The sequence below is a fragment of the Anser anser genome, assembly GCF_964211835.1.
Source record: "Anser anser genome assembly, chromosome: 3".
Taxonomy (NCBI): Eukaryota; Metazoa; Chordata; class Aves; order Anseriformes; family Anatidae; genus Anser; species Anser anser.
In genome coordinates, this window is record NC_139722.1 from 107,926,689 (window position 1) to 107,939,172 (window position 12,484).

Here is a 12,484-nt window from a genome sequence, read left to right on the forward strand (position 1 = left end):
GATTTTTTGGCAGTGCAGGATTTACAAAGAACATCAAACTAATACAAATCTTGCTCTGGGACAATGTAGATCCCATTTGTTTTTTAAAAAAATCTGAGGATCAAGCCTGTGTCATATCCTGGCTCCTCCAGAAAGATACTAAATACTAAATAAAAATACTTTCAGAGGCATCAGTCTTCACCACCAAAATAAACTAAAACATGCTGTAATGAGAGAGTTAGTGGCAGGCACTATCCCATGCAGCATGCACTAAGAGAGCTACTCCTCAGGCTTGCCTCCTTCAGATACATCATCTGCTCCTTATAAAGAAAAAGTACATCTTACACAACAACAATTTATTGTCATTTCACATCCTACAAGGTCAGCAAAACCTTCTTCAGAACTCAGGCCAAAACCATACAGCTCAATTAAGGAAAAATCTCAAATGAATCCAAAAAGAGACTGAATATATCCATTTCCACTCACCTATTATATAGTCCTATTATTATATGTAGTCATAGCATAGTAAAGAGTCTTAGCATGCAGATGTTTTGTTTAATCCATTATTAAAATAAAGTTATAGCAATTCCTTTACTTCCAAGGATCAGTGATTGGCCTACAGCCAAATTTGCCATACTCTCAGCTTCAGCAGCCTATAAGCACAAGTTTCACCTGGATTGAAATGGTGATTTTCAGAACTCCAAGAAGCTGTTTTCTGTTAAATCAACAGAGCTCTGTTAAATTACAACAGCAATGAATGCAGCATCAAAAATTCAGTGATTGGATTTGGCTCAAGTCACAGAGCTGACAGCCTCCCTCCCTTGAAGCACCTTTCAGCAGATCAGCAAATAGCAATGACGGAGCCCAGCAGCATCCCACCTCTCCTGTGCTAGAAGGGGAAGGAGCACTGAGAGGGAAATGAGGATGTGAAAACCTATCAAAGCCTCAACATAAGACTCATGAAGCTCAGCTTCATAAGCTTGGCATCACAGATTTTATGTTACTCAATCAATTACAAATAAGTACTTGCACCAAATGTCCTGATCATCATCTCTACACTTGCAGATAACAACCTGGTTATTTCTTCCCTGTCTTAGAAGTAGACACAGCCATGCTGCTTCTTACAAGTCACTATGAAATCCTACAGTATAAAGCATGAAATCATACTTAAAATCACTGTGTAACTGTCAGGGGCCTGCTCTCTAAGGGGACAGTGAGCTAGGAGCTGGCAGGGTCCACAGCACAGGGTGCAGTACCATCACACCAGAGCTGAGCAAGCAGAGCAGGGATGTGATAGCTGTCACATCCTATCTATGGTCCAGTGATCATCAGGAAGACGTACAGGTCTGAGTCAGGTCCAAGTTCAATTCAGGAAATCCAAACAACAATCTGGAAACAGGCCTAGAACAGCTACACCTAAAACATAGCACAAGAAATGAGTGCCCAAACCTGAGTTTAAACGAAGCCCCTAGTGCCACATGAGCAAGAGATGTGGGGTGGGGTTGCCAGGTGCAGCTGGGCAAGGCCTTATTAAGGCCTGTTGCTGACAGGGCCTGAGGGCCAACTGTAGTGCCAGGAACACCTTCTCACCAAAGTAAAGCATTTTGCCCACAAGAACTCTGGGCTTCTTTCACATGATCACCCTGCAAAAACATGTTGGTTGAGAAGGAAAGTCCTGAGAAAAAAAAAATCTGTTCAAAATGTGATACTTGCAGGTATTATCACCTAAGACGGGACAGAACTCAAGTTAATTGTTTGGTTCAAGTCTGTGCTGATATAGCGTGCTTGAACCCAGTTGGCCACCACAGTCCTGCTGGGATGGTCTGCCCAGACCTGAGACTCCAGGCTCTTCAGGACAGTCCTGCACCGTAGAGAGAGAAGCACTGAGTCAGTGGAGCTGCGCTGCCTTTGAGAGCAGGAGCCACACTGGGCCCTCTAGCCTGTATGGAAATTGCTTGTAAATATTGTGGAGTATCCTGAGGTTGTACAGTTTTCTCCACCACCTGCACCAATCCTTACCAAGAATTAGCGCAACGGACACATCTTTGTCTCTCACAGGTTTTCTTTAGGACAACTTGTGTGCTGGAGGACGCAAAGAGGGTAACACTACTAACCTCAGCTCAGGCCTGAGCCATTTCTACTCAGCTATTCCACTGTCTGTTACATTCAAAGCACGAATAAGATGTCCACCTGCCACGAGTAACTGCACCAGCACTGTGTACCACCACCAATGCACCGTTGTCATCTGCACTTTTCCTTGAGAAAACCACCACATGAGTTCCCCCTCCTCTGCATGAGACAAAATGCTGAGGTACCAGCCCAAACCCCTCAGACTGTTTGAAATAATTCAGAGAACTTTGCCTGCAGTGGATTAGCACAACATGATTGCTGGAGACAGTTACCACTGAGGGAAGGGTGGTTATAAAGAAGTAGGGCACGAAAGCCAAAACTACGCACGCTGAAACGTGCGTGAAGAGGCCCTTTGCCTCTAAGCTCTGAAGGGAGAGATGAATTTCACTTCTGATTGAAGTCTGATGTTATGTTTTATAGCAGCTAGAGATCTGTGAGCAAAATAAAATAAAAAAAAAATTGATTAGAAATGAAGAGTTGGGTGCTGGCTTGAAGTTAATGAAGTTAATTTGTCATAGATCCTGCTTCTAAGTAAAAATAACAGGCTGTATCTCATGAAAAACTGGGATAATGGTTGTTCTGGCCCTGGACAGCGTTTCTAGAGAGAACAGCAAAATTAGTGGTCAAGGAAATGAAATGTACATAGTGATTTATATACAGCCCTGGGTAATCTTAGAGAAATTAGTTCCAGATATTATTTCTGCTCCTTAGGTAAACCATTTAAAACAAATGTCTGACAAAGCCTAATTCTCATATTAATTGAAATTGGCCTGAATGATAATGCATTTCCAGGGATTTAAACCTGGAAAAAAGAACGGGAAGGAGAGATTAATCTATCATGATGCACAAGGTAGAGGAAAAGGTCTGAAGACTAAAAAACTCTCATCATTATGGGTGTGAAAGGGCTTACTGAATACGTTAAATTAAAGCACCAGAGCCTGTTGAGGGTAGAGTTTTGCTCTATCAAAGCCAATGCAATATTCACTGATCCATTCTTACCCCAAACTCACATTCTGAATGTTCATCCCCCATCGTTATATGCTACAGAAAGAAGCCAAATGTGCATTAAAGACAGAAAATCAAAATGGAGTAAAAATTAGGTAAGGCTCAAATGTTTCTTCGGTTGTGAACGTAACACCAGCAGTATGTGCTAAAATAAGTAAAATAAATAAGCTGTATGTGTGGTTTTTTGAACGTTCACTAGTTTGTCTACATAATAAAGCAATGTCTAGAGGTGTAAATAACCAAAGAATCCTCTCACTTCCTTTCTTAGTCTAGCAGCACAATAAGAGCAAGGCTGGTAAGAGATCACACTGAGCCTGCAGAGAGATGTTTTCTAATATTGACTGCTCAAAGAAAGAAAGACCTGAAGGAAGAACACAGAGATTTTGGCATTTGGAACCTTGACTTTGAGGTAATATGAAACAACTATAGAATTACAATTTTGCCTCACTGGTGTATTGAGAAGCCCACTACAGGAAGAAAGAAAGAAAAATGAGATATACAAATGAAATTCATCCTGGTTAAGTTAAAGGGCAGTAGAAGTTGATGCAGTTTAATAGGAATGTAAAAGCTATAAGCAAACAGCCACTGAAAAATAAAACCAATCTCACAGGTAGGATTGAGAGATCTGATTTTTTTTTTTTTTTTTAGAGAAATAGTGAATCTCAAATTGCAAAGGGTGTTCCAACTAACTGTAGAGGTGTCTTAAGCACTACAGTCACCTCAGACAGAAGATAGCAAAAAAGCCAATCTCCCAAAAGAAAGAGCATAATGCTGAAGAGGAGCAAAGAGAAAAAAAAATAAAATACAAAGATTGCATTTCTAGAGACGATGAAAACTAAGAACTGCTAAGCCAGACAGGTGATTTGTAGGTACCTTAAGGAAGTGGCTATATTGTTTTCACTTCGAGTGGAAGTGTTTGTGAGCAGAATGCAAGTGATCGATGCATGGGCAGTGGAGAGAAACCAGAGTGAGAAGAGTTAGCTGAGTTAACTCCTTTCCCTTATTTTCCCATCCCAGCTTTTATTTTGTCTTTATCCTCATCCAGCCACTCTTCCAAATAATCATCCAAAACATTTTTTTGCTAAGATGTGGAAGCGTGAAAATCATAACCATTTTCTACATTCCCTAACTGGTTAATGAACAAACAGCACCATCCACAGGCTCCAGATAATGGGGGGCAGCTCAGACTGCAAATGTCAACCAAAAGCCATTTCACATTAACTGCACTGACATGGAGAATATGCTGTTGTTGTGCGCACCATCTCATTGGTGATTCACTGTTAAATTTTTGCTCAGTTGTATAAAAGTCTGTATGACCTCTTTACCACATTATTGAAATTTCCAGCACAGGCTCCTCTTCTCCCCCCAAAACTAATACATGTACAAGAATGAGTGCAGCTGAAGCAAGGCATGATGTGTTCACTACCCCTCCATAGCAGCCACATATCTTCAACTCCACATGGAGTAGGTTCTGCATCCAGTCATTGCATAAGGGCTGAATTACTACATTTCATAAGCAATGACAATTTCCTGGCCTTCACATCTCAGAAGTGCTGCTCTGTAACAACAGGAGTGTCCACATAACTCCTTGAGTACCTTGAAGATTATACTCTGTTTGAGCCAGAAAAGCACACTTGGAGGTTTTAACATTCAGAAGAGAGAGGTTCTGACATGAGGACTTAGACCTTGTCTCACAGTCAGCTACAAGAAATTCCTTGGTTCCTCTTTCTGTGCCTTACTCAAAGTGCTCATCATTGTTACTCATCATGCAAAAGACCAAACAAAAATCTTTTATGCCAAGAAGCATCACTACTACTGTCAATGAAGAGTCTGCAGTAAAGAGCCAGTCCCTTCCCTATGGAGCTTATCCTGCACAGTAATCATTGGTCTGCTCTGTAGAAGTCTCTGGGAAGAACTCGCATTTCACTTAGTAAGCACCAACCACAGCAAATGGCACAGACTAGAAGCAAATGCTGTGTCCAAAGGAGCTGATGTGATAGGTGAGCAGAAAAATGCAGGTAGGTTCCCAGTGCTATAGGAAAGATGGGGAAGAGTCACACCGTCATCATACCCCCTGATTTCAATACCTATTGGCATTTCTGTGCTAATTTTTCACTAGCTTAGCTAATAGTAGTGGTGATAAGAAACAAACACCTGAGTATAGCCAGGCAACCCTCACCCAGCATTAGCAGTGAGCTTTGCACAAATACTCAGTACACTTTCATGTTAATTATCACCACTTCTACTGGGAGGAATGAGGGAGGAATAAAAAACAGATTTAAAAATAAAACACTGGAACAAGAGAAATTATGATTCCTACCAGAGATCTTAAAGCTACTAGAATTGAGCATATATGTGCAAACACACCTTTCTGTGCTTTAAAATAAAACATCAGATGTGGGAGCTGGAGAAAGATTTATCACATACCACAATATCCATAACCATACTCATAATTGGATGTCACTAATTAAGGAGTACTTTTTGAAACAAACACTTCATGACATTCCAAACAGATATGCATAAAGCAGACATAAGGCGTCCAGCTCGCTAGGAACAGACAGTGTGCTCAGCATTCCCAGCTGGTTTTGGAGCCATCAGGTTTGTGGCAGTCCTTTCAAATAAGGACTTGCTAAACAGTATCAGATCTTACTTGAGTGGCAGAGATGCTTATGCAGAGTCTGACATGCAGCACAGCTCTCCACAGACTGATATCACTGACAGCAGGAGTGCACAGTGACTGTCAAGTGCTCCAGTCACACTGGGAAACAGAAGGTAAAAATTCAGGAGTTCCAGTTCCAATGAGCTGAAACAGCCTCTTGTAACAAGTGTTGGCATGCACACCAGAGAACCACTTCCATGTCCTTTTCCTCCACTTCATGTCTGTCAATAGGCTGAACAGAACAACACCAGTGGAAAAATCAGATTTCACAAATGGTTAATTTGAAAAAAAAAAGTTTGTATAGAAATGAGGGGCATCACAGTAAAAAAAAAAAAGAAAGAAAGAAAGAAAACCAAATTAAGGGACTGAATAGGAAGACAGAACTTGTTGCTTATTTTACCCACATTATTACTTTATCGCATGCTTCTTCGCTGTTCCTGTCATAACATTACCCACCAGGAAGCAGGTGGCTGGAAGATCCAGCAAGCAACTTGCAAAAAAGAGTCCAGAATAGTCGATGGCAGAGATGGAGCAAGCAGGTCCTGAGGCTTTCGGTAAGACTCTATTCACAGAAGAGGGCTCAGCATGAAAAAGGCTGGGGAAAGAGGGAGAGAATGGTACTTCTGAAGTATAAAAAGGGAAGAATGCTATTTTTCAGAGTTTAAAGGTGGGTTGTAAAATAAAAAGCTGTACAATTTTTTAAACAGCCAGAAAGCAAACTTCACTCTACAGAGATCTTAAGGCTGCAGTTTGACGTCAATACTCGTGTTAGCATCTACTCAGCCCATACATCCAGCGTTCTGGTCCTGTTGACACTTACACAGCTCTAGCCCAATGATATTCCTGCTGCAGTAGCATCTCTCATCAGCCACCGGTTTTCTGCTCATCATATTCCCACTGCCTATCTCTGCATCTTCTCCTTTCTGCCTTGTGGGCCTTGACTGTGTGCCCTGCACTGGATCATCTCTTCTGAAGCCCTTCACAGATCCTGTTTTGCCACAGATGGTCTACATTAACATTTCTTTCCCATTACCCCTCTGGAAAGTCTTACTCATTTTAAAAGCTCACCATTTGAAATGAAAAGAGTTTTGAGTCATCTAGCTTGCCTCTCCCACAAATGTATCATTGCTTTTGGAAGTATCCCTTTCAATACCCCTAAACCTGCCCTTTCTGTCTTATATCAGCAGATTCTAAAAGCCCATAAACACTAGTTCCCCATACCTCATACTACAATAGCTGCTGTCTATAAATGCACACAATATGACAAAAGAAGTTGTATTGGCATGTATTTATTCATATATTGCTGCAGAACAAACAATGACTGTGGCATCATTTGCAGTGCCAGGGATCTAACTTTTTTAAGTCAGAAAGACTTCAATTTAGTAGTGTAAGACTCCAGAATATGTGATCATTCTGCAGAATTGCAGCTTCAAACCATTTCCTGCAGATATGGCAGAATCACTAATATTCAATGTCATTTGCCGAAAGTGTAAGGCAACCGAAGCATGGCCATCTGTAATTATAAAGATTGTCCTGTCAGTAGAAGAAAAACATGATTCATACATCACTATCGTCTCACAAAAATTATTCATCACTCATCCATGAATGAAATGGGAATTTCACCTCAGTGAAAGTCCCCAATTCATAAGCCAGAATATACCTCCTGTCTTTCTATCATTAAAAAGTACATCTTTCAGGCTGTGCTGCATCCAATTCTTAAAATAAGCTTTTAGCTGTACATTTCAATATTAGCATTTGACTGTATCATAAGTGAATAGCTACCTAATGCCTACTTCTCCTGTCTCTGGAGTGAAGCTTTCAACTCAGTCATACCATGGAAACTTGTGGACTGCAGAATACCAAAAAGTCTTATTCCAAGCAGATAAATTGTCTGAATTATGACTAGTAAATCCCTTTCCACAAGGCATAAGATTATCTTCTAGAAACTTTTTATAACCATCTCAGTTATCAACGTATACAAGCAGACTTTTATGTGCTCTGTCTCCAAAAGGGCCTTATGCCACAGCCACCAAGGCAGTTCTTATTTATCAAGGCACTGGAAAATACCCACACCCCTATAGCTCCTAATTTAAGATACACTAACTGGTGTGAGATTTGTTGACACTTTTTCTAATGTGAGATTTTTAGGCAAAGCTTGAATGGTACATCTCTAGGAAACTGATTATTGAGGTTGAGAGTCTTATGTGCAACGGGTTTATCAGCAAAGTAGCTGCACTCCACAGGAATAAGAGCTAAAAAAAAGCGTAAGGTCAAAGCTTGGACTATTCAGGGCAGGCACTACTAAACTTGTTACTCTAGATATTTCACCAAAATAAGTGAAATCATTTCCTCTCCGAAAATACCTCATGCTAACGTCCAGGGTTTTGAGCCATCTGGAAGGATGCAGCAACAGATGACACCTCAGTGTTCATGAAATGCTTCCTCCACTGGAGTACTTTGCCACCATCAGCATGCAAGGAAAAGCATTTCTGAGAAAATAAAGAAGAATGGAAAGCTAATATGGGAAAATAGGGATAGACCACTAACTTAAAAGAAGCAGTTGCTAAATGTCTTGTATTTTGCATAAACACTGGAGGAAATAGTAACCAGTGGAAATTACCCAGAAGATATTTAGATATTTCCATAGTGCCCGCAATAGGCATAGATTCCTATTCAGGTGTTTCAGATTTTGATGTAATGAACATTGTTTCCTTCTAAGTTTCTGATCTCCTTCAAGTCATTTCCATAGGGTATCAAACCAACAGCTCTACCCATGATCTAAATGTGTTACCCTACGCTTTTGTGTTGCCCCCTGGAAGCTACCAAAGTGCTAAGGAGTTTCCACCTCTGTCTGCACTCAAAACCCAGTAATTGCAAAGGAAACTTCCACTTCTCCCCACCTCTGGCACAGATTAAAGCCTGAACATCTGTTCCTGAGATCTAACTGTAGCAAGAGACAGAGTTGGTTGAAAACTTCTTCTTGCTGTAGTCCAGGAAGACAAGCAAGACTACAGAAGCATCTGAGGAGCAGGGTTCCGTATACTCTCTGACACACCAAATTCCAGCACATCAACAGAGGGCACTGCAATGGGTAACTACAGTTCAGAGGAGAGGAAGGCCAGGAGAATACAGTGGAGCAGAATAGTTTAAACAAACTTCATATCCCAAATGAATGTCTTACATCATTTCTGTCTGTTATGAAGTTAATATCTTTTTGTTGTTGTTGTTTAGTTGATATTATTTAGGGAAAGGAAATGCCTGTTGGGACACTAATAAAAGCAATACAGTCATACTTCTGTATCTAGGGCATTTTTTTTTCAGACATGCTAGCTCATTTGTTAATGCTAATGGCTGATAAGAATTCCTTGTACAGATGTTTGTCCAGATAGACAGCACCTCTGTGTTGAGCTTGGAAAGGCACTGGAACACTTTGCAATGTTATTTAAAAAAAAAAAAAGGAGCTACTGTTTGCTTTTTTAGAAAAATACCTCCATTGGAGTATCGTTATTACCTAAAGGCAATCGTGATTGTGGCTCCATTTTCAGCAACATAAAAGGGAATGTTGCAATGAATGGTTTGGGGATATTAAATCCCTCTTTCTGTCCTGAAGAATTTCAACCAATAATAGTATAATAAAACAGTATAATAGAACAATAAAAATAAGCTGATGTGTACTGTGCAATGAAGCATAAGAATAGCTCAGGACTCATCAGAATGTGATCTGACCTTCGAGATAACTATAAAGCATTTCCACCAAGATACGTATTTTCTGTACATCACATTTTAACAGCTCAATGGAAAGATCTCAGATGAAATAGCATGCACTGTGACATAGGCTCCATTGTGCAACGCACAGAATCCCAAACTGAAAAAGCAGCAATTCTTCAATGGAGATCATAGCTTTTTGTTCCACTTTCATTGACAGAAATAGAAAATAAAGATGTTGTACTTTCATTACATCTACCAAAAGAATGCAACATCTTTGTGTCAACAGTCATAAAAGTCAGAGACCATCAGGGTTTTTCTACCCTGCAAAAAAATACAACCAATAGTTTTGTTTTTTTTTTTGTTTGTTTGTTTGTTTTTTTACTCTTTCTTGTACAACGGCTGACCATCAAAATCTTTCAACTTCTAATTTTCAAGCTTTTCAAAATCACAATTTTTGGTAAAAATGACACAGGTTCTGCCTTCTCCAAGATACTGGACTGTGTTTAACTTGTTTTGCTGCTGAACTCTACAGTACTTCTATGCCATTTCAAAGCAATGATTCTTTACACATAGCTTTACCTTATACTCTGCTTGATGATTCACCAATACTTGCTATTTAACTCCATTTTTAGATCAGTCAGGACTGGATTAAGGCAAAACATTCTCAGATAAAGGTCCTGAGTGTGAAATTGGCGCCAAGAGCATAGTACACAGTCCCTGATAAAAAACTCTTGTAGTCATTCTGCAAGTATTTTTGTCAGTTTATTCTTAATGGTTTTATGGAAGCTGTTCACTCTTCTCTTTATTTCATTTTACAGGTTGTGTGTTTCTAATAGGGATCTTCTAGCCTTCTGTGATCCTTTGAAAATCCTTTGTTCTGATGCTTTTCTTTAGTGCTAATCTGATTTGCTATAGCTCTTTACTGTGGGAATAGCTTATTCTGGAATTAGCTCTTCATGTTTATGGCACTGAATGGCACACTGACACCTACGAGCCAGGGGCATCCTGCTCAAATAATACATATTAAGCAAGCATGATAGCAGGAGAGAGGACGCTGAAGATGGAAGCACTCTACATCAATATTACATAACCTAGGAAAACAGGGTGCACAAGTCAATATCAGTTCAACAAGAGGGAGAAGGAATGGAAGGCTGTTCTCTCCTCATTAGTAAACCTATACATGCTAAAATCCAAAACTTTATGATATGGAGGTCTAAGATTTGTCTATTAAAAGTGAGTTTACATAGACGTGCATGAACACTCATATACAGATATCCCTGGAAATCCATTTTGACTTAAACATAGATCAAAGTAGAAAAATGCTAGCATGTATACATGGCCTCTTGATACACACAGATCTTACAGTGGTATAGGTACCTCTTTTAAATGCCTCCAGACAAGTTGGAATCTGACCCCACATGGAGGTAGAAAGTGGATTTGGTTTAGTCATGAACAGAAATAAGTTCCTCAGCTGCAATATGTTCTTTACCATGGAGAGAAGTGTTCTGCTCAGTTCCTATTTTCCTATCCCCTCATGTCTTAGCTGAGCTCCTTTTTTCTCAGCTGGTAGGGTAGAGCTTCTCTACAAATCGGTGCCTTTCTGGGATACGTATGGAATTTTTACGAAGAAGGGGAAAGTGCAAGAAAAAGAGCTGTGCTTGGTTAATTTAAAAATGCTTGGAAATATGACCCCCAAGCTAAGAAGGTGCAAAAATATTTTCTATCAACCCAATTGCTGATACAGATTTCAAGCCTACGCTTGAAAGTAAACACACTTCCTTTTAAATTACACTAAGTTGGAATTTTGCTAGGGAGGACATAGTTGTTTTCTCTCTTGCTATCCTAAAGTTCCTCTTCTGCTTCAGTCAGATCTTGGCCAAGGTTTTCTTTGTTTACACAGAACTAATTAGTTTCTTCTTTAAATTGCAGTTTCATGGAGAACTGTCATTGCTTAGTCACTATGGCAAAATGATTTAGAGAAGCACACACAGGTCTTTTGCCAACTGTACAGAAGTGTCTTTTGAAGCCGAGTCATTGTTCATATAGCTCAGGCACACAAAGGCATACTAAAACCTTTTATTTTGATTCCCAGTGCTCTGATGCCAGAAGCACCTGTGAACAGTAGTTGCCATTAACCAACCGTGTCTGATTAGTAGTAGGATAAGAAGCATTTAAAGTTATTTTTTTAATTTGCATTTATGCATAAACCAAGCTGCAGTGGTTAAACTGCAATTTTTTTAAGCAGTCATACCTCATTTGTATGGCATAATAGAAATACATCATCATCCTTTAACATGTGTTAGACATAAAGCTTATGTCTAGTCATTCATTTGATAAAATAGAAATTTAACCGCACACATAATAAGCCAACATCATGAATAACTATTTTTCTATTATTTCTGACAATCAAAATTTCAAAAGAAGCATTACACTTGGGAAGACTGAAGAATGTAGAATCTAAGTGATTCACTCAGCCACAGAGTATATAATAGCCAGGCATGGGGGCCAGTTCAAATGAAGTCTAGCCAGCAATCCACACAGTGTGTGTTGTCACATGATTTGCAGCTCCTGTGCTAAGGAGAAAAAAAGAGGTATTTTAGCTTTACAGCTCCACTTAACAAGCTTCTCCTCTGTTGGCACTGTCTGGAAATATACTTAATCTCTCACTCTCTTTTTTAATGAATTATTCTTTTTCAACACTTTAACTTTGGAGATAATGTTTACAGAAAGATGGTTGAATTAGAGACGTGTCAATAAGATGCTTCTGGAAAATAAGAGAACCAACTCTATGGTCTAGGGTGAGAGTATCTACAGTGGTACTGAGCCACGTCACAGAAGCTCTGACCCGAAGATAATGTGCATAAGTTCTCACTTTCCCATTCCAACCTCAGGGAAGCCCCTGTGGGTAAATGGAGGTTCCCCTCAAAGAAGATTCAAAAAGAAAAAAAAAAAAGATATCTGCAAATAGATTGTTTGCTTAGGATAAATAAACATTTTGACTAT

At 39.6% G+C, this 12,484-nt stretch overlaps 1 protein-coding gene across 1 annotated transcript in view; it reads right to left on the reverse strand.

The window, feature by feature from the left end:
* LOC310896039 (uncharacterized protein) overlaps nt 1–12,484 on the reverse strand; it is a 680,208-nt gene that overhangs the window by 604,756 nt on the left and 62,968 nt on the right. Inside the window, exons 2-3 of the mRNA XM_083827872.1 lie at nt 8,137–8,262; nt 6,230–6,368 (exon numbers count right to left, since the gene is read on the reverse strand). The gene's annotated coding sequence lies outside the window, so the exon portion shown is untranslated. The remainder of the gene's footprint in view (nt 1–6,229; nt 6,369–8,136; nt 8,263–12,484) is intronic.